Source organism: Macaca fascicularis, chromosome X (genome assembly GCF_037993035.2).
Source record: "Macaca fascicularis isolate 582-1 chromosome X, T2T-MFA8v1.1".
Lineage (NCBI taxonomy): Eukaryota > Metazoa > Chordata > Mammalia > Primates > Cercopithecidae > Macaca > Macaca fascicularis.
This window is the reverse complement of record NC_088395.1, coordinates 141,642,726-141,661,025: the sequence shown is the minus strand read 5'-3', so window position 1 is coordinate 141,661,025 and position 18,300 is coordinate 141,642,726. Positions and strand designations below refer to the sequence as shown.

The 18,300-nt window shown below is 41.3% G+C and overlaps 1 protein-coding gene across 19 annotated transcripts in view; it reads left to right on the top strand.

The window, feature by feature from the left end:
* Positions 1 to 18,300, top strand: part of ZNF75D (zinc finger protein 75D) — a 43,472-nt gene that overhangs the window by 4,551 nt on the left and 20,621 nt on the right. For 4 of the 19 annotated variants that reach the window (XR_012430177.1, XM_074029789.1, XM_074029794.1 and 1 more), the window contains exon 2: positions 13,408 to 13,458. The exons of 14 other annotated variants lie outside the window; for them this stretch is intronic. The gene's annotated coding sequence lies outside the window, so the exon portion shown is untranslated. Of the gene's footprint in view, positions 1 to 13,407; positions 13,459 to 15,349; positions 16,249 to 18,300 lie in introns of those variants that run through there. One more of the 19 variants, XR_012430178.1, reaches the window with a different exon arrangement.

The window sequence follows — 18,300 nt, the reverse complement described above, 5'->3', positions numbered from 1 at the left end:
AGACCTGCCCTCAGTGCCCCACACCAACAAGAAGCGGCAACAGGGGTTCAAAAATGACAGCCTGGCATTTAGGAAAGAGAGGTCTTGCCACAGTGCTGTCAGATTCCCTATGGGTCATTTGTAGCATGAATGAGTTCCAGCTGCAGGCCCAGAAAGAGACTCCATAGAGGCACTGAGAAGACTGGTCAGCAAGACAAGGACCAGGACTTGGAAGAGAATAGTTCAGAGTATGTAGCTGTCCTAACTGGAGGCCATGATGGAAACCATCAATACCAGCATCTGTGTGCCAAAGGCCAGGAAGAGTCAGTCTTATCTGTTGAAGATAGAGGGGAAAATGGCAAACACTCAAAGACCAAGGGAGATGAGAGAGCAAAAGGGACAGGCCCATCCTCCTTGCTGCAATCATCTGTAGCCAGATAATTTCTTGGGGAGGAAGACAAAGGGAAGAAGAGTGAGAGGCAGAAGAGGAGTTGAAGGAGAAGGAAGTGAGGACTGGGTAGGGAGAGAGGGAGAGAAGGAGGAGGAGGACAAGAAGGAGAAAAGGAGGAGAAGTAGAGGAGGAAGAATAGCAGGAGGGAGGTGAAGAGAAGGGGGCATGAGGAGGGGATGAAGGAAGAGGAAAAGGGGGAAGGATAAGGAGGGAGAGTAGGGAAGGGCACATGAGAGGATAGGGCAGCCTCCATAAGGATATTGAACTTTAAATCTACACAACTGAAGTCAAGAACAAAATAAGCAATTAATTGCCCAAAAGTGATTATATTTTAAATCAGAAGGAATTGAGTCACCTTAAGTGGCAAGGTTTGGTTGAGAGTTTATGAGCACGTTGAGATGAGTTATAAAGAGAGTCACATTTCTGATCAGCTCAGTTGTTACTTCAAATTACAGATCTACTAGGAAGTGTCAACATCTACAGAGTTTCCAAGTGTTGCCAAAATGCTTACATGTACATTAGGAAATTTCTCTAGACAAACTTCATGAAACAGCAGTTTTACAACACCTTATCAGCTATTATATGGACGAAAGTTCTCCATGCTAAAACAAAATTAAGAAAACCTGAGTTAAAGAAAAGAAATATGTACTTGTAATTGCATGCTTTCTTGGAATCTTTGGTACTGATGGGTACCATCTGCTTCCATCCTCTGACACCCCCTCAGGTGGACAGTGCCCTCAGGCTGCCCCAGCTGTCTAGAGTCCTTTCTACCCCAGATTGCGGTGACAATTCTGAGCCTACCTGTCTTGTGCAGAAACCAGGAGACAGAAGAGAATGTAGAACAGGAAGGGGAAGGAATGTTCTCTGAGAGAGAAACAGGTCTGTTGAGCACACCTTTCCACAGATGCACCCAACCCCCAACTGGAATAACTGTTGCTTCCTCCTCTGTTCATTGTGTCTCTGATCCCTCCCCATCCTGCGAGCTCTGGCTCTTGCTGCATCAGTGACCTTCCTCCTCCTTGCATCTCATCCCTCTCTCACATGTCAGTAGATCCTCTACCTCTCAGAGCTTCTCAACCCCCAAAATCCTTAAATTGCATCATCTTTCCTCTCTGCTTACCTTGCACACCAAATTGACATGAGACACACCCTGTCCTTGCTCCCTCTCCTTCCTGACCCCTCCCTGCCTCCTTTGCCCTGAGTCTAGAACTGATGCTCTAGACTCCTACTGGCCTGCTTTCCAATGACATAAGGGAACATCTCGGTAGTGAACGCCACTTCCTCTTAGCAGTTCTCCTTTACATCTCACCCCTCAGAAGCATTTGATGAGTGCTTGGAATTCTCTTTGCATTTAGGATTCCAATATTTACCTCCTCTGACACCATTTCACTAATGCACTCCTCCATTCCTGCCACCTACATGTGGGTGTCTTCAAGACTCTGTCCTGAGCAAAATGAAGGTACAATTGAAAGTTTTCACGTGACTCCAGTTTTATAACAGGAAAAATGGGTAGGTATGTAGAGAACTGAGTAGAAGGAAATATATAAAAATGTTTACAAATATTTTAAAAAGTAAAAAATGAATAAAAGTAAAACTTTGAGTTGTTCTCTCTGGATGATTGACATTATGGCAGTATAGTTCACCTTTTATTCTCTGCTTTGTGTCATTATGAAATTATGAATCTAAAAGTCTCTGCAGTAAGAAACCAGCTTTGTAATCAGAAAGAATGCACTTATTTTCAAATAAAATTAAAAACACAGGTTACAAAAACAAAGTAATAACATTAGTGGAATGACTGTAAGTTGAGAGAGAAAAATTATATACATTGTGTGTGTGTATGTGTGTGTATACAAAGTAAGGACAAGATGAAAATAAAAAAAATATGAAAAGCATTTTGTTTAGATGGCAAGAAAAAAGTTAGTTTTCCTTATCTTCATTTTCAACATACCTTTAATGAATATCTGTTCACCTGCCCCCACATGCAGATAAGTTCCATGTCATTCTAGGTGCCGTAGGGTTAAGGGCACACAGGCTACAGATAACACACACCTAATTCCAATCATGCCTCTGCAACTTACTAGCTGTGTGTCCTTGGGAAAGAACTTAAAGGACTTCTTTGCAGGTATCTGAGTAGTGGAAATCCCTAAAAACTTAATGACATTGGCCAATGATTGAATGTAAAGCACAGAAATCACACCATTTTCGTAGATTATGAGTTCAACTCAAGAGGACTGAATTTAATTATGAACTATCAGTGTGGAATGCCTGCAGGGAGATATTTTAAGTAATTTCTGTGCATCTGTGTGTTTATGCCTGTGTGTGTGTGTGCGTGCATGCACGCACATGCGCTTGCTTTGTCCATGCCCTGATTGAGTACCATCCCCATCATTTAATTTTTTTATTTATTGTTTATTTATTTATTTTTAGATGGGTTCTTGCTATGTTGCCCAGACTGGACTAGGACTCCTGTGCTCAAACAGTCCTCCTACTTCAACCTCCCGAGTAGTTGGGATTACCTTGCTTGGCTAATTTTTAAATTTTTTGTAGACATGGGATCTCACTATGTTGCCCAAGGTGGTCTAGAACTCCTGGCCTCAAGTGATCCTCTGACCTCGGCCTCCCAAAGCTCTGGGATTATAGAAGTGAGCCACCATGCCTGACCTTGTTGAAGCCTTTTAATAAACCCAAGGGTGAGCACACTGACCAAAGTGAGAATTCACTAGTGGGAGAGCTACTAATGAAAGAGACATCCAGTGTGCATCAGGCTGTTAGCAGGATTGGAAGAACACATTTTTCTCTAAGTTCTCCTGTCCAGACTGTTGATTACTTTTCTTATATTACATGCAGCATCTAAAAGACCTCAAAACTTTATCAGCAATTCCATGATTAGGTATATACCCAACAGAAATACATATTTACCAGAACACACATACAGGGACATTCATACCTGCCTTATTTATAAAATCTAAAACTGGAAACACCCAAATGAGCATCAACATTAGAATGATTAAGTCCACTGTGCTCTATTTGTATAATAAAATCCTATATAGCAACAAAATTGAATGAACTAAACTTCATGCAAGAATGTGAATGACTCTCACAAACCTGATTTTGAATAAAGAGTTCAGACCAAAAGAAATACCTCTGTATGAGTCCATTTAAATAAACATTAGAAACTAGTGAAACCAGATTATAATGTTCAAAGTTACAATAGTAGTTCACTACCACTGGGAAGGAAGGAGGGAAAAATAAATGAGGAAAAAGAATGAGGAGTTTCTGGGGGTGATGGTAATGTTTTTTTTCTTGGCATTGTCAAAGGCTGAGATGAGCTGCTAGGTGTCAGAGTACCTGTCAGGACAACAAGTCAAGATGAAAGTAACAGTCAAGCCTTTAATCACTCACTGTGATAGTATAAGCAAGAGGCTAAACCGGAGAAAGTGCCAACTCCATCCTGTTCCTTTTTCCCCCATGGAATAGCACTGACTCAAGGGTCAGGTGGATCAGCACAGGCATGAAGAATAGTCTCACTGTCAAGGGATCCCTGAACAAAGGTTCCTGTGGTTTTATGGACCTGGGAATAAGGAGAGGGGAAGGCCTGTAGTGAAAAAGTTCTGAGTACTGAGTCCACATAGAGAAAGGTGTCTTGAAGATTTCTTTCCCTCTCCCCATAAGGAAGTTCAGGCAGAGGCGCCAAGGCTAAAGGCCCCAGATAAGTGGGCTAGGAATAGGGCTAGGGCTAGGAATGCAGATATAGGTAAGAGGATGTCTTCTCTGGCCACATGCTCCCTCACAACTGTGGTCTTGGGGGTAAATGTGAGGTTAAAAAGAAAGTATTTCAGGCACTGGATTCCCTGGCACTAAGAAGAAATAGTATTAGCGAGCATGCACATGTATAAATACACATGACACACTGGGCGATGATCAGAGACCCTGCACCATAATCATGGAGCTGTGTGTTATGATCATCTCCCAGAGCACAGGCCCCTCCATACACAGCAGGGAGCCCCTTCATCTTTTTTCCTTCAAGGTGGCACTAGCTCGAAGTAGAGTGAGAGAGAGTAGGGCAACCCATAGAAAAGATGGAGGGAGAGGGGGTCCACCCCTTCTTGGTTTCATTCCCACTTCTTGTTCCTGTTCCTTTCCCTACCCCTAGAAGGCCGAGCAGGGGTGGGCATTGTGCTGCTTTCTTTGAGAGCCTTTGGGAATGATCAAGGATCTCCCTGGATATTTGGCATTGGTTCTCCAGGTACTGGACAACAGATGTTGGTCAGGCTCTACAGGTGAACTTATCAGACTAGGACTGTGAGCCCCTAGACAAACCAAAGGAAACCAGAGGCCAGGAGGCATCCTAAGGCTGATGAGCGTGGACATGATTGGTCCTGTGGAGCAGGCCCAGGGAAGGGTCACTCTCTCCCCCAACCTGGCCTGGGGGAATGGCATCATAGGTTGCTTGGGGTAGAAAGTGACCCCTCCCACTATTATACCAAAAAATCATTTACAGATTTTCTCTTTTCCTTACCGCCAAAATAGCAATCGGGTGGTTTTCACATTAAAGTCTTCAAGACAATATGCCTCTCCCATGGAACATATCCATGGTTCCAATAAATTGGAAACTGACATTGACCAATTGTTTCCTGTCCATTTTAAGCTGTTGAGGTTGCAAAACTGATAGCTGAGAAGGGGTGCTGAATAAGTAAGTGAACTGAATTATTAAGGAGGAATTTCAGTTTGCTGCTTCATAGAGATGAAAAGATGATTATTTCTGGAACTGAGGGAATTCACGGGGGTACCTCCTAGCACTCCTGTGTCCAGTTCTGATGTTCGTTGTAAAAATGCTACAATTCCATAATTATATCACCTCTAAGGACTGAGATTTTTTAGACTGACATTTTTTTGGGGGGAATTAAAACTTTGGTTGCCCCACCAGGTAAAGATCCACCAATATTTTGAGATTTTGGCAGAAGTTGTTTTGCAGGAAGGTAGGTTCCGGGGAAGATCTGTTCTTCGTCCATCCCATGATATTGTATAGGAAAATGTCTCATCAGCCTTAAGGTTACAATTTACAATTTAGATTTCAAGTGGGATTATGATAAAAAGTGACCTCACTTTATGATAATATAAGGGCTAATGGGACTTTGTGTGGTACCCTGTGCTAGGCAAAGGGTTCCTTCATCTGCTCAAAGCAATAGTGGGTGCTGGTTTTGGGAAAAGTGGTGGATTATTTTTTGTTATTCTCAGTTTGTTTAATCAGATATATCCTACTTCCTTCTCTATACTGCTCTGTTCCCCAGATACTTGACACATAAAGGCTATATCACCTGGCCTTTCTTGCCCTCTGACTAGTGGGCCAATGAGAGGCAGCAGGCAGAAATTGAGGTGTGAAAGGTGAGAGTATTTCCATGACACAGAATAAAACACTCCAATCAGCCTCCAGTCCTGAGGTTCACCTGCACAAGAATTTCTGTGTTAGGGTTACACATAACCTCCTCTAAGATCTCCTAAGAATATTCTTCTTAGGAGAATCGTAGCCAAATTTTCTCTTTCTCTCTCTCTCTCTGCCTCTCTCTCTCTGCCTCTCTCTCTCTCTCTACCTCTCTCTGCCTCTCTCTCTCTCTGCCAGTCACTCCTCTTTTGGATTTTTTACTTGTGATTCTGACTTCTGGAGCAACAAATCGAGCCCTCCCAGTGAACACTTAGAGACTTAATTTCCCCAGTAAGTTTGAGGTGAAGGGTACTTTCCTTCTGTGAACTTAGCATACTATACAACCTCCGTGAAGTGGGGCTTCTCTGGTCTCCAGCCTACCTAGATTCTCCCATGTGCGTACATACCCTCACGTGGATGAGTAGTCAGAATTCATTCCACTGTTCGTGATTACCTTATTTACCAATTCTCTGTGGATGGACAGGTAACTGCCTGTGAGATGATGAGTAGTTGATCAGTTTTTCTAGGAAGTCAGCCAAGTCTGAGACTAGATAGAGTACCAATTGAATATCCTGCTACACTAGTTTGCATCTTTACTATCTTTGTGTGTAACAAACTTGTCTTACTTAGTCCAATTGGGCTGCTATAACAAAACACCATAATAAAAAGTAACATAATAAAAAGGTAACATAATAAAAGAATAATAAACATAATAAAAAGAAAGTCTATTGCTCCCAGTTCTGGAGGCTGGGAAGTCCAAGATCAAGATGCCAGCAGAATCAATACCTGGAGAGGGCTCACATCCTGGTTTATACAACAGCGTCTCCTCACATGGCAGAAGGGGTGAATGAGCTCCTTTGGGCCCATTTTATTAAGGCACTAATCCTATTCATGAGGGCTCCACCCTTAAGATCCAATCATCTCCAAAAGACCCCACCTCCTAATACTATCACCTTAGGATTTCAACATATGAAGTGGAGGGGTGGGGAACAAGCCTTCAGAGCATAGCATAAGCACTACTGGACACTTCTATACTACTTGTTTTCTCACTCAATATGATGGTGAGATTTATCCATGTGTAACTATGCATCCTAATTTCTGTCTCTTCAGTTGTGTGGCCATGGGGTATAGGAGGTTGGCTATTATAGGCCCCTGCTCCTGTGGGTTTGACTCCTTCTTGGCCTACCTGCTGCTCTTTCAGTCTCCATTCCCCACCTTTTCTCCACATCGCAGCCACTGTTTGATGCTGGACTGCAGGTAAATAGTCACCAATGTAGGAGTGTCCAGGCAGTGTTCCCACCAACAGTGCACCCAGGAGGCCCTTGTACCTGGTAGTCTCTAACCCCTCCCCATTTTATCCCACAGCCAGGGGCATCCTCTGAAGAGAGGTTGGTGGCTATTTTTTTGCAATATTGAATCAAAGCAGGGACAGAGAAGGTGACAGGGACAGAGAGGAGGGTGAAAAGGACATAGAGGGGTTAAATTTTCTACCTAACATAAATCTGGAAGAAACCTGGCTAAGGGGAGAGACAGTAACAGCCCCTTAGATGTAGGTGGAGATGGAGAGACAGGAAGAAGCCTTGAGGAATGCTGGACAGGTTGTGAGGACCCAGAGAATTTGGGAGGAGAGGAAGAGGGGACAGAAGGACTGCTTGCAGGCTTATTTTGCAGCTCACATGAAACGACAAGAGAAATGCTTGGAATCTGTGATGGCTTTAATAGTTGACCTTATGTTAATTTCATCTTACTCCTAACTTAAGCTTGACCATATCCACCATGACTCTGACCTCTTTGCAATCCCTGTTCCCTCTTTAGCTTGAGCTCTCACTTCTCAGTGACCAACTGCCTACATAATTCTCATTTCCCTTGTCTCAGAGTGAATACCTGTATTTCCCACTCCTTTAGCTTTTTTTTTTTTTCCTGGAAGCCATGTCACAGTCTTTTTATCCTCTGGGCTAGTTCCACTTCAGTCAAATGAATTCTCTTCAATTGGCTGTGGCCTAAACAGATTTATTTCACATGGCACAAATAAATGCACCTGGGGATTCTACTTCTTTGGGGACAATGAGAAGAACAATTCCTTTTAGAAGGATCTGAAAGTATGCTGTTCTCAATATTAAAATGCCTTGTGCTCTAATTTTTTAATATTAAATAGAACCAAAAATCCACAATGCTGTAGTTTCTAAATGGTACTCTCATGAGCATCAGAATAAAAAGATATTCTAAACCTCCCACCCAACTCATGGTTCATTATTCTCAAATATCTTTTCATCTGGATAAGCAGGTTTTAGAGGAGAACTGGATGGATGTCTCTTCGAAATGGTTATGGAAAAGAGTCTTGGGTCCTTGCATGGCCTGGTACTAGCCTAACTAGTCCCTTGCTTTGAAAAAAAAAAAGATTTATGGTGGAAGAAATGTGATCTGCAGCATGACCTGTATCTCCCCTGTGTCTGAGTGCTCCTGCATAGAATATTTAGAATGAATAGAATCCCCTGTCCAGTGTAACTCAAGAAAGCCATATCAGCCTAAAAACATATCAAACCAAAATAAATGAAAACACAGCTTCTATTTCAATAGCTGAAGCTAGGGAGGAATTTTATTCTAATACTTTTTTTAAAAAATTATTTTCCAAGATTCTGTGTAGGCATGTGCTTGTAAGTCATGTGAATTTTTTTGGCAAAGGCCAACTCCACCCTGGCGTTGCTCGTGTCAGCATCCACAATCACTTTGTCAGATCCAGATCATTTCTGTGCCTCCCCAGTTGTCTACTGAGTAAAAAACTCAGCACATTGTTGGGGGACATGTTGGACTTTAAGTATTCATCTGCCTTCCCCCTGATATTTGGTGCAGGTGTGCTGGGACTGACTTCAGAGAGTCCTTTGTCCATGACTGGTAGACTTCATGTTGCCTCAGAAAGACAGCACAACCAAGAAAGCCTGGTAAAAATTATGAAATCCAGATAACCAAGTGGACCCAGGGACCTCTTCCTCACTGTCCACTATCACATCCCTATCACATCACCCCCACACACCCACACCCACACAGACACACACTAACACACTGTGCTCCCAGCAGCAGTCACAAGAGATTGCTTTGGGCCATGATCTGATTTAAAATGCCAATGATATTATTTCTTTCATTCTGTCATACACATGGGTCTGTATCTAGAATCTGCTCTGTTTTATTGAGGTAATTTTCATTCCTGTTTTAATTTCTAAATCTATCATGTAGGTTTTCATATCTTGTAGGTCAAGCTCCCTATCAAGGTTATTCCCATATGTGTTCTTGTCCTTTTAATTGAATAATTAACTCATTTTGTTTCATGTCAAAATCATATGGAGGTTCATGACTGTGCTTGCACTGAATTCATGGATTAAAATGGTGGCAGAAATGATATAGTAATTAATTTTTCAAACTAGAAATAATGGTATAATAGTGTCAAACAGGAAACATATAAAAATGTTTCATGAATAATTCCCAGTATTTAAAAAAATCATATTCAGATATATCTGATGGCCAGTGTGAACTGGATATATTATTCCTATTATTTCATAATTTATTCTTAGAGGAGCGTACAATATCTTCTTTTATGTGTTTGCCTTTCTTTGGTCAACCAAGGAAATCACCCAATTTGACAAAAATGTAAGGTAGTCACAAGTTAATTTTTCTGAATTCCTATTGTTAATAGATTGTTATATCAATAATATGAAATAAAAAGCAGCCATTGAAAAAGATGATGGGGTTCTCTATTTAAAGGCATGAAAGCACTTTGGGAGGCCGAGACAGGTGGATAGCCTGGGCTCAGGCATTTGAGAACACCCTGGGAAAAATGGTGAAACCCCGTCTCTACTAAAATACAAGAAATTAGCTGGGCATGGTGACATGTGCCTGTAGTCCCAGCTACTCCGGAGGCTGAGGCATCACTTGAGCCTAAGAGGCGGCAGTTGCAGTAAGCCAAGATCATACCACTGCACTCCAGCTTGGGCTACAGAGTGAGACTCCATCTCAATAAATAATTTTTTAAAAGGCATGAAAAATATCTCTAAGAAGTGGTAATTGAAGAAAGAAACTTGCAAAACATTATGCATTTTATCATCTTATTTTTGTTTCTTCATGGAGCCATATATAAAAGTAAATGCAGAAAACAAGGTCTAGAAGAATTTACAGTGTAGTGATGATGGAAGTTCTGGTATAGGAATGTAAGTTGGAGGAGTGTAACAAAGGAGTTGCGACTATCAGTTGTGTAAGTGTCATTTTTGAGTGTATTTCCACAAAAAAAGCGTGAGAATATGTGTGCAAGCCAATTCTGTCAGTGATGTTTAAATGAAATAAGATTCTTCAGAGGTATAGATTTGAGACATGGACAGGCAACACTAAGGCAAGTTGACCTGCAGTCATTGTCTCACCTATATCTTCCAAAGGAATTATTACTAGCGCTGGAACACAAGGAGCCTGGTCAGAGGGAAGTCATCCAAAACCAAAAACCCACACAAACATAGACAGTGAACCTGTCAATGGAGTTCAAGGAAAGAGAACAGATGTAGCCAGGGAAAAATTGTCAACCCTGTCTGTGACTTTAAGAGGTTCTCCTTGCAGAGGGAAAGTGAAGAGGTGAAGACATCTATTGTCTAGTCCCTTAGGCTCCCTTGCGCCCCCTGTTTTACCAGTAATACCGTAATGAGAAGAATAACAACGCCAGCAATACGAACATTACTCACCCTCCTCAGCTGAGCACTGTCTGCTTCCCAGGCACTTCTCTGAGGGCTTGACATGCAGAAACTCATCTAGCCTCATAACAGCTTGAGGTGGGTGCAACTGTCATTCCTATTTATCTAGGGCAGGAGACTGGCACAGGAAAATCATGGAATTGGCACAAGGTCACATAGCTAGTATGTGGCAGTACCAGGATGTGAACCCAATTAGTTTGGGTTCAGAGCCACAGCTTTCCACTTATTTCGGATGCCTCGTCTTGATCCCTGTGAAAGGCAAGCAAATGATTCTTGTCCCTCTCCAACTTGTTTGGAACACTAAACACGGCCTCAGGGTCTTTACATGGTTCTACCTGGGGTAGAAGAAAACCTGGAGGACTGAGCCTTTCCTGCCACTCAAACAACAGAGTTTGTGACTTGGGTCACAAATGTCCCACTTTCAGGCACTTGTACCTCAATTTCCTCCCTTCTTATGTGAGACTGAGTGGGGAGCCAATGTTAACACAAACCACATCTACTCATAATAGTCATTTTAGTTCCTCAGGGAAACAGCACTATAAAAAACGCAAAGCTCTGCCCTCACCATTATCCCTCTGTCAGCCTGGAAAATTCATGTCCTGCCTCTGGACAATATCCATATGGGTCACACTTTAATGGTAACAATATAGTTATTCTAGATCCGAGACTTGGAAGGGAATATGGCTTGAAACATATGAGTACTCTCAGTTAAATTTCTGCAATTAAACACCCCATTTACATGAGTTGTGTATTATAAAAGTGATAATTACAGTCATGACCAAAGCTGGATGTAGAGATTGAGGGAGAATAGGGAATACTACCTTGTACTGAGTTCTCTTGTAGCTTTCACTGGGTGATTGGCTCTTAAAGTCAGAATTGCTGATCTTTGCCCAGTGGACCTGTGGAAATGCAATGAATACTGTTAACAGATTGTGGTAACTCCTCCCACAGAAGTTACCAAAATATTTTAACAGTGTTCTTGGCCTGTTAACAGATTTTGCATGAGCCAGGGAATAGCTCTGAGGCCAAGATAACTTAGTGTCTAGGGAACAGATGTTACAAAGTAATATCTACCCCCTCTGCCAGCACCTCCCACTTACTCACTGTATTCAGCCCTGAACAAGGAGTAACCCTGGTGCTAGTGGCTAGTGTTTAGTTCTTGTCATTGCAAATGGTAACAAGGTTCTCAGCTGCATTGTGAGTCATCATGACTCTTGTTGGCACTCAACCAATCATGTCCTGGGACTCAGAGAAACAATGTAGGAGAAAGAGAAAGTTAATTTTTCCCTCTCCCTTCTTACCCTCTCTCCAAGACCAATTGTTACTCCTTCAGGAACTGTGGCTGCTCAGTGATCTGGGAGATAAAACATCTAGATACATCCAGATAATGTAGCATCTTTACTTGCCATCAACAAACTAATTGAACTCATGAACTTCAACCCTGCTGTATAATGGTAGGGTGGGGACTGTCATTTGTCCAAATTAGTAAAACATCATTATATACAGACATGGCTAAGAATGCAGGCTCAAGAGACAAGTGGTCTGATTTTTAATTCAAGCTCTGTGGGATTTTGGGCAAGTCTCTAAACCTCTGTGATCTTCAAGTTCCCCTTTTGTATGGTAAAGATAACAATACTACCTTCATTCTTGGGAATTTCTGAGGATTATATGAGATGATATTACTAAAGCACTCAGAACAGTGGCTGGCGTGCACTGGCTCTGAGCACTCTCTGCATGCCAGCCACTGTTGAGTGCTTTAGTAATATCATCTCATTTAATCCTCCTCCCTTAGCATTTATCATGTGGTCATCTCAGCCAACCTCTCTGATTTAAGCAGTCACCATTGGATATACATTTCCTTGAAAGTGTGTCTCATCAGTAGGGTTTTTTCCCCTGCCTTCTTCCCATTTCCAAATAAGACATCTTAGAGTAAGGCAAAGCTCATGGTTCTCACAGTAGCAGAAGGGGCAGGGCTCCTTAGTCTTAAGCTGGTCTCTACACCATGGCCGATGGTCAGGTCCTTGGCTATGGAATTGCTTGTTTTCACTCAGGAGAGGACATTCCATTTTTGTCCCTGAGATTTCTGCTAGCCTCTGCTGTTGAGAACCTCAGCTGGGCTAACACAGCATGTACTGTATTCTCAGAGACCTAAGACAACTACCCTTGCAGCCATGCATGACCTCAATTCTGGTTCTCCCAATGTTCCAGTGTAGGCATCTGGGCCTGAAGCCCTGCCGCTGGTGATGTTAATGGTGCTCAGGTGAGTCATGACCTTAAGTCACTTGCAACACTGTGAGATCCAATAGCCTACTGACACACTGACCTTCAGCCTCTGACTACAGTGTTACTGGTGTCACAGAGGTGTGTGTGTCCTGAGGTAAGAAACTATATTTTTATTAGTGCACTAAGAGACACTGATGGAAAGTAATGTCCAATTCGAACAAGAGTTAGTATACTAACAGCAGCATCCTCTGTTTTAAAGTGTAATTGTATACTGCACATAATTGGTACAACGTTTATTATTAGCAGGAATCCACACATAATAAGACAATGTCTCTCTATTGCTTTGGAAATCAACTTTTTACTAGTTCAAATGTTTTCCACTTTATCTGGCCTGGATTGAGAACATAGTCACTAACATAAGGTAAATGTGTATCCAAGTCCCATTGCTGACACTTATAAACTATTTTTAGATCAATTAGGTTCACTTCTCTAAGCTTCATTTTCTCATCTGTAAACTGGGGTCATAATCATTCCTACTTCAAAGTTTGTCAAGAAAACGTGTCATCAAGTATCTTACCTCTGTTTTTCATCTTTTACTGCGACAGATTTTAATCAGTGCCTTGGGATGCCTGCCCTCCTCTCCCCAGAAAGCCTTGGTATGTGAGTAATAAACCTGTTAAAAACCTTCTTTGGGTGTGCATTTGTGTGTGTGTGCGCGCTACAACAAGTATTGGCACAGTGAGCACGCTTTCTGAACAATGTCCACTATCACTGAGTATCTTTCATCTCTTGGTTTGGCTTCCTCACTGGCTCAGCTGCAGACTGAAAGGATGCACTTTGAGCTGCTTTCTACTAGAAATCTTGCTCTTTGAGCTATGTTTCTTTGCTCTGCATTTATTGAATCCTACCAAGCTTCAGTTTAACTAACCTAATATGGAAATTTCAACAGTTAGCTTTGGGGATAGAATTATGGGATCGGGGTCATCCTTAAAATGACCCTGGGTATTGTGTCTGGTTCCAGATGTATCTGTGTGTCTCAGATTACATTGTCTGAATTCCAGAATAAGCCATGACTGTCACTGGGCTCAGGGGAATGAATCTTACCCTGTGACTACTGTCTGTGTGTCTCAACCAGGCATTGGCCCCATTCTATAGAACTCAATGGAAAGAATAATGCCCTGTGCAATTTATGTGCCCATGAGGTGGTCACTCATATGGAGGAAGAGCAGTTACCATGTGACAGGCTGACTTCATGCTCCTAAGAGCAAAAGACTCACTAGGACCCTACAAAATGCTTTTGTTGTCACTGCAGCCTATGACTTTGTAACAACAGAACCCCTGATTATGTTACTGGAAAATGCTCGTGATATTTTCATGTGCCCTGTTGCACAATCAAGGGGCCCATTCAAACCTGATTTAAGCCCAGGATCCTTAAACCCAGTAAAGCAACCATTGCCACAAGGAAGGCTGCTAACTCTGATAATAATGACTTGAGACTATCTGGAAGAAGAAACCAATAAATATGAGCAGGGTAGGGAGGACCCCCCAAAGTGTATTTAGCACTTCCTTAAAAAACCTGAATACAAGGGTGAAGAAACAAAATTCACCCAATTGGAAGGCAAACATTTACTAAAATGCTATATACAACGGAAAAACAAAAGGGTGCTGATTTGTTTTTATGCCTCTGGATTCAGAATTAATTGTAACACCTGCTAAAATACACCAATTGGTAAACCTTCATGTCCTTAATCAGTACTGGGGTCCAAAGTACAGCTGTATCTGGGGATCCCACTGCATTTAAACAAAGTACGCCCTATATTCTTAGGGTAGTTATCAAACATAAAATAGAAGATACGCAAGTATGCCTTACCTTAAACAACAGAACTGTTACCTTGCCTAATTTTCCATGGCTATAGTACCCATGTCCTATTTCATAGTGGGCATGGATACTCAGACTCAATGAGTAAAAAGTTAAAATTAAGTGTTTGACACTTACAATCGGCTTTATTTTTAAAAGGACCCCATAAACCCTGTGCACACTACCTCATCTCCACCAGTTGAAATAATGCAGGCAAATATAAATTAAAACAGGGCTTTTAAGTATTGAAACCCATTATCTATATCTATATGTCTGTATCTATATCTATCTATCCTGTCTGTCTGTCTGTCTGTCTATCTATCTATCTATCTATCTATCTATCTATCTATCTATCTATCTATCTACCTATCTACCTATCTCTTGCTCTATAAATACATTTGGAGAGAAAGAGAGACAGAGAAAGTGGTAATTATCCCCATTGCATCTCCATTTAACAGCTCAATTTGACCTGTTCTTAAACTTGGAAAAACTAAATGGCACTTTATGGCATATTTCCTGATCTTTGATGTCAAGGTTGAAAGGCCTTGATTAAGGCCTTTGTATTAGTTTTCTGTTGCTGCTCTAACAGATAACCATGAACTTCAGTAGCTTAAAATGACACAAGTATATTAACATTATGAAAGTCAGAATTCTAAAATGGGTTGACAGAATTATGTTCTTTTTGGCAGCTGCGGGGGTCCGTCCCACAGACCCTGACTCAACGATGGATGAATAAAGTACACTGACACACAGATATTCTGCTTTACCAGTTCAGCTGAGTGTCCGGGCCACTTAATAGCAGCCGCGGTCCCCACCAGCTAGTGAGACTCGCATTTATTCAGTAAAGATTAATTGACAAAGGCTTGAGTCAACACCACTAGAAGGTAATTGACACTGTGGACTTCCCGAGTAGAAAGCAATTAAGCAGCCACAGTAAATCAAAGGTTAGTCTTAGGACCACGTGAGTAAACAAGTTAGTTAGATAAACTACTCTACATTCCTTTGTATTTGTGCCCTGAGCTCTCTGGCTCCTGCATAGAGACTATGGCTGCCTTCAGCCAGATCTATTACCGAAGTTATGCAAACTCTCAGGCCTTTCAGGAGCATTTGTGGCTATTATAACTAAAATTTTCCCCACCAGCCTGACTGAACCCCCACAGGCAACTCTAGGGAAGAATATATTCCCTTGCCTTTTCCAGCTTCTACATACTGCTCACATTCACTGGTTGCTGGTTCCCATCACGTCAACCTCTGCTTCTGCAGTCACATCTCATTCCCCGAATCTGACACAAAAGCCATTAGACATGAGCTCCTTTATCAACATCCTGACATCCATTCCAGCTTTCTCTGCCTACTCTCCTGTAACAATGGAGAGATGTTTAAGCCCTTTCCCAAATCCCTCCACTGTGCACATGGCCTTCATGAAGATTTTACCTTTATGGGGACTTCACTCCTACATAAACATCCAACACTAATTGCTTCTCTTCCTACATCAACAATGTTTCCTCTTTCTAATTAATAAAAATAGAAACAATTCTGAAGTCTATTTAAAAATATAAAATTATATAAATAAATCTTGCTATAATTTGAATGTGTCCCCTCCAAAATTCATGGGTTGGAAACTTAATCCCCAATACAGCAGTGCTCGGTGGTGTGGCCTTTGGGAGGTGATTAGGTCAAGAGAGTTCCATATTCATGGATGCATGGATGGATTAATGCTGTTATTAAAAGGGCTTGCAGGAATGGAGTCACCCACTTTCACTTTTCTGCCATATGAGGACACAGCATTCATCCTCTCTTCCTCTTCTACCTTATACCATGTGAGGATGCAGCAAGAAGGCCCTCACCAGACCAGGTGTCAGTGCTGTGATCTTGGACTTGCCAGCCTCCAGAACTGTGAGAAAATAAATTTCTGTTCTTTATAAATTACCGAGTCTTTGGTAATCTGTTATAGCAGCACAAAATGGACTAAGATAACTGCACCTCAACCTTGATTCCCCTTAAGTCTCATTTGTTTCCTCTGTAGCGACTTCAAAACCTGACAAGGCGAGCATAAAGAGAGATAACCGTAAGATCATTTCCATCTATGGAGATGAAAAATCCTGAAGAAAAATAACCAAACAAATCCCATAATGCATTAGAAGAATTGTACATCATAACAAATGGAGATTATTCCCATAAAGTAAGAATAGTATAATATTAGGAAAATGACCCATATTTTTCTCCATATTAAGAGCTCACAGGGAAAAAAGTGAAGATCTTGAGGATGCTAAAACACAATTGGAAACCATCATTCATCATTTTGAAAAATCACCTAATGTGTATAAACATTTATTTGCCAAAACCATCAAAAATATTTCAAAGCAATTGTTAGTATCATGTATATCCAATAAAACAGTAACCAGACAACCAGATAAGGGCTATAAGCAGTTTTTCTTGTATTTCAGCATGCTTACTTTTTTACATTTTAACATTTCTGAGATCAAGAAGACAGTGATAAGAGATATATATATATATACTTTAAATTTATTTAATTAATGATATGGCTTAAGAATTAAGGATATTCTGCTCTAAAGGCCAATTAGTATGGATTGGGAACATATATTTTATTTTCTAGATTCTAAGATTTTTTTTTTTTTTTTTTGAGATGAAGTCTTGCTCTGTCACCCAGGCTGGAGTGAAGTGGTGCAATCTCTGCTCACTGCAACTTCTGCCTCCCAGGTTCAAGTGACTCTCCTGCCTCTGATTTCCAAGTAGCTGGGATTACAGGTGCGTGCCACCACACCTGGCTAATTTTTGTACTTGTAGTAGAGACAGGGTTTCACTATGTTGGCCAGGCGGGTCTCGAACTCCTGACCTCGTGACCCGCCCGCCTTGGCCTCCCAAAGTGCTGGGATTACAGGCATGGGCCACCGTGCCCAGCCAAGATCCTCTTTTAAGGTTCTGAAATTATACCATTTTTATTATATACGTCAAAAATCTGACAGATGTCTGTTTGGAAGTTGCAAAGATAATTTTTAAGACTAAAAAAACAGTAGGTAGAATATTAAAATATTTAGAGAATGCCAAAAAGATTCTCACACTGGCTTATCTATTTTGACTCTCATCCTTCAAAGCTAAACACTGTGGTATAATGAGAAACACCACTGACTAAGAGACAAAAGTTCTACTTCAGGCTTGACCAAGAATTAACTGTGTGCCCATTACTTCCATTTCAGGTCCTCATGATTTCTGAACTGATCTTTTGCAGAACCATATTGGTCCTCCCAACTTTGCCTTATCCTTAGACATTTCAGTAAATTTCCCTAATCACCTCCACAATCATTCAAAATGTATTTGTGGCCTCATGTAATGGCCAAAAAGACCACTCCTCATAGGAAGATATTAGATTACCTACTACATTTCTTACCTTTATTACAAAGGACAGAGTTTCTACCCTGGCCTGGAAACTTCTATGCCCCTGCCACGAATATTTTGTCCTCAGTGCACCAGAGTACATACTTCAGAGCTCTGCTCTGGTACACTTGATAAAGCACAGTACAGAACCACACACTTCTTTGATAATGCTTACATTTGTTGCATGTAATACAAAATGGGAACTTCTACAACAAAATAATTAATTAGAAGAACATAAGTACTT